We start from the raw sequence: 4,763 nt of genomic DNA, 5'->3' as shown, positions 1-4,763 counted from the left end.
TATAAAATTCCTGAAAAGGTTTAATACTCTCTGTGGTTATTGAGTCAAGTTGATGTTATTGACATTCCTATGATTTTAGTGAGTTTGCACTTTTAAGTGGTAATGGTTAAGACACATTTCTCAGTGTTTGGTTACCCAATTCCCAGTGAGTGTGATTACCTACGTCTTAGTGAATGTGTGAGGTTGCATAACAGTTCACAGGGTTGACAGAAGGCCCAGATTGAACTGCTAAAATGATTTTTAGACAGTTACATCAGAAAAAGGTTTTATCTAAAAATATCCGACTGTTTACTTATTACATAATGTACACTATTCTTTAAATATCCTATCCTTAATAACATCTTATGTCAACTAAATACTGTGCAAAACAAATATGGTCTTAAGTGTCCAGTGACACAGCTTTCATTGGTTATTTCAGACAAAATTTAACACTTCCTCAAAGAGCCAGAGTGTAGTTTATAAAAGCTTCTCAGTATGGTAACATCTGAGGGTTAAGGGGGTAGCTGCCACAATAACTGCAGGTTGTTATTATTTGGAAGGTTTGGGGTCTTATCCTGAATTAATAACATGAAAGAGGGAGGTCTGCAGGGAACTCTGTTTGCAGGTTCATGGTAGTCAATTACTGAGTGAATATCTCCATCATACAACCTCAAGCAGTGTTTGGAGCTTTAATATGTTTCAAATATGCCACCTTAGTGTGGGGTTAAGCTTTATTCCTATGTCCAGGGGTTAGCATATCGTGGCCTTCATACAAAAGGGACTCACTGTTTTACCTGACCTGGTCTAACCTACAAGCAGCCGGCCTGTGAAGCCCCGGTAGTGGTGATTGATCAGCTCATCAACACTGGATTCCCCCAGAGCACAGTACCTGTTTGTTTTGACTGCTTGAGGCCAATGTGTCTGCCACATGTGATGTATTGCTGATTGGCGAGTGGAGTCTAACAATCCATGATGTGATTGCCGGAGCTATGCTATCTGTTGGAATTAATTTCACTGATTTGGGACTGTATGTGGTCGTGTGGGGGAAGATGCAGCGATCACCGGTTGGATTTACCAACCTTTGAGCTACTTGAAAGGGAGTGATGTTTCCACTACTCTGTGGGACTTGACGGTAAGTTTTAAAAAACACACCTTGCATGTCTGTTAATGCCTTGTTTCTGTAATGTTAGAAAATTGTTGTAAGGCTAGAGAAGTTACTATGTCTGCATTATGCCAGTTTAAATAAGGGGTTTCTCATTTACCACCTTTGTTTAGTGTTACACATCTCTTTTCATCGGTACATATAGCGTTGTTTACCTATCTATGAATGAGAAATTCATATTAATTTATGCTGTTGTGGCTCGTCGTGCTGCCCACTTTCAACACAATACCAGCAGCAGGAGTTGTTGCTGCCGTTGTTAGATATTAGTAATTGTTAGACCTTAATGTGTTAGTAATGCAATTTATTAAGATTCAAAGTCTGTTCTAGTCTGTTTTGTTTCAAGGTTAGCAGACAGAATGTTGATTCTGAAAAGTGAACCATGACACCAACTGTTTTCTTGTATTAATCTTGTGTTAGAATATTATGTCTGAACGAATGCCTTAGCTACACACCACGTGACAACATTGAGATTCTTCATTTTGTTATGACTAGGTAGAAATGCAGCTGGAGTACTAGATAAGAGATGGAGTCTGCAGACTGACTTCATCTGGGTAAGTGGTTAGCCCAAAATTTATAAATGTATTAGGGTTTGTGTGGCCAGGAACTCCTTTCTCCAGCAGCCAGTGTGTGTGTCTCTGGAAGGGGGAGCAACCCGGGTCGTGTTTATAATTTTTTACTTGTGGTTTAAAATAAATCAGCACTAAATGAAGAAAGACGGACTCCTCCGTTATTCAGAGCTGTCCAATTAAAGAACTGGGGTATTACGGCGTTCACAAACTATCCTCTCATTTTTAGGAAAAGGGTCTCTAGTTTTATCATTCTGAAATAATTATAGACTATTTGGAGTTATGATGGGTGCAAAGCTAATCTAGAGGTACCCAAGATTAAACTTTAAATGGCTGTAAATGAGAAAAATGAGCATGCCATGGGCACTTTAAGTGCCTGGAAGAAAGAAAGCCACATCTGTGTCAATTTTTAGTCTTTTGGGTGTTTTTAGTGCTCTCCATTTCAGGCGTACCAAACTGACGTTAGCCCTGATTTTGCCTTATTCTTTGTTGCACTCTTTTTGTGCTACAAAACACTTGGGTCTAATAGCTCCACTCCCATCCTGGGTTGTACCTGCACAGGGAGCCTCCACAGTACATCTTTGAAATGAGCCATACTGGTTTGAAAAACATGTCTTAAAACCTCAGATCAGTGGCGGCGTGGAAGAAGTGTGGCGCAGCTTTTAACAACACTGGCCATAGAGGGCAAGGCATAAACACAAAGCCTGAAGCAAAGTGGGATGGGATGAGGGACAGCAGGGAGACAATACTTCTAGCCAACTTTTACTTGATTTATCTGAATTTGTACTAGATCTTGGTTAATGCAAAAATGAACTTTGCCATAAATTATGGTAAAATAACCCAAAAAGTCTTAGGTCAATAATAATATAGTATTTCCATTTATCAGCCTCTTTGTCTCTTCTGATAGCTCATTACATAATGGTAATCCAACTATTCACTTTCTGGTAAAACTGACAGGAACATTAAGCATAAATAACTATTATTATTGTTGTTGTTATTATCAATTTAAAATAAATAAATAAGTGGTATTAGTTTAAAAAGTAAACAAAGATTAAATCAAATCAAATTAACTCTTACTCAGGTTTTACTGAAATCAAAGCATGTCATTAAGCTTTCTTACTTTTCAGAAGTCAAGGCTCAATTCCTAGAATGTTATATACAAAGGTTTCATAACAAATAACCAGAATAATAATACTAATCATCAGTGTTATAGTCCAGTATTCAGACTTGGGTCTGACTCAAAGGTTAAAGGTCAAAGTGTTTGTCATATGCACACTTAGGAAACATGTTTCCCTGTGCAATGAAATTCTTACTTCACCATCCACATGAATGCCACACAATTGTGAACAAGTGAAATACAAAGTAGATGAGCAATAACAAAGCTAAATACGCAGTAACACAAATCTAAGGCTTTGCTGCTTTCACTTTTAAGCAGCAAGTGAAAGAAGCACAATAAAAATACAACAAGAACACAATATAATGCAGAGAGAATACGATATATGCTACGTGGGACTCGATTCCAGATTTTCAAGACTCGTAACTTGACGTGGACTTGGACTTGAGCATTGACTACATTTGAACTCAAAAGTTGGAGGCGAGGACTCTGACTTTTTAGTCTTTATAATAAACCGTAATAATTTGGCATAAAAGACTACTATTAAAAGCTAAACACCTGCATCATGCTGTATCTGGCACACTTCCGTCAAAGAATACATTCTGCCTTTCTGTAAATGATTTTATGTATTAAATTGCCAAACAGTATGGTGATGCTGTTAAAAAGTTTGGAATATAAAATGGTGAGAGCCATGTCAAGTTTGTTTAATGTAGACTTTGATGACTCAGATTTGGGTAATGGGGACTTGACTTGAACTCAATTTGAAAACAGCTTGGATTTGACTTGGACTTGACCGATGTTCTTTGGTGATTTGGACTTGACTTGGACTCAAACATTGGAGACTGAAGATTCAACTCAAACTCGAGGTTTAATGACTTGAATGCAACACTGTTGAAAACCTTAAAAATATGCTACCCAATCATATACAGTACATAATTACTGTAGATTATATAGCTCCAGTGGCACTGTGAGGGACCTTAGTCATTTTTGATCAGGATATGTCCTTTAAATCACACATAAACCAAGGCTCAAGAACAGCCTTCTTGCACAACATTGGCAAAATCTAGCAGTTAAGTTTTTTTTTATATGGTCTTATTTCATATGTTATGTTTTTTTTTTTTATTGGTGTACCGACTGGAGGTCATTCTCTAATACAGTATTTCATTGTACGTGTTACAATGACAATAAAGGATTATCATATCTTATCTCGTACCTGAAACAAATTTCTTGTATTTGTAACATGCTTGGCCAAATAAAGGTGATTATCCTTATCTTATCCTGTCTTACTTCCAGGCTGGACTACTGTAACTCTATCAGGATGTCCCAGCAATTCCATAAAAAGCCTCCAGTTAATCAAAAATCTGCAGCCAGAGTACTGACAGGAACTAGCAAGAGAGATCATATCTCTCCCATATTAGCTTCTCTCCACTGGCTCCCTGTAAAATTCAGAATAGAATTTAAAATCCTTCTCCTAACATACAAAGCCCTTAATGACAAGGCTCCATCATATCTTAAAGACCTCGTAGAGCCTTATCATCCTAACAGAGCACTTCACTCTCAGAGTGCAGGTTTACTTGTGGTTCCTAGAGTCCACAGAAGCAGAATGGGAGGCAGAGCCTTTAGCTATCAAGCTCCTCTCCTATGGAACCAACTCCCAGTCTCAGTTCAGGAGGCGGACACCCTCTCTACCTTTAAGATTAGACTTAAGACCTGGCAGACGCTCCAGCGTCGCTGGAACATTAACCAAGTACCGCGTTTTGTACGTGTGGATAGAATGCTACGCTGCCAGTTTCTGTGCGTTTTGGCTTGACTATCTGTTACGGCGAGCCGTGTGTTGAGCGGTTTTGGACCCAGTAACAATGCAGACTCGAACCCAGGCTAGACAAGAAAAACGTCTTTAATGCTCCGCAAAAAACAAACCAAACAGAGCTGGACTCCTCCA

The sequence above is a fragment of the Monopterus albus genome, unplaced genomic scaffold (assembly GCF_001952655.1).
Source record: "Monopterus albus unplaced genomic scaffold, M_albus_1.0 scaffold214.1, whole genome shotgun sequence".
NCBI lineage: Eukaryota > Metazoa > Chordata > Actinopteri > Synbranchiformes > Synbranchidae > Monopterus > Monopterus albus.
Note: the sequence above shows the minus strand (reverse complement) of the source record.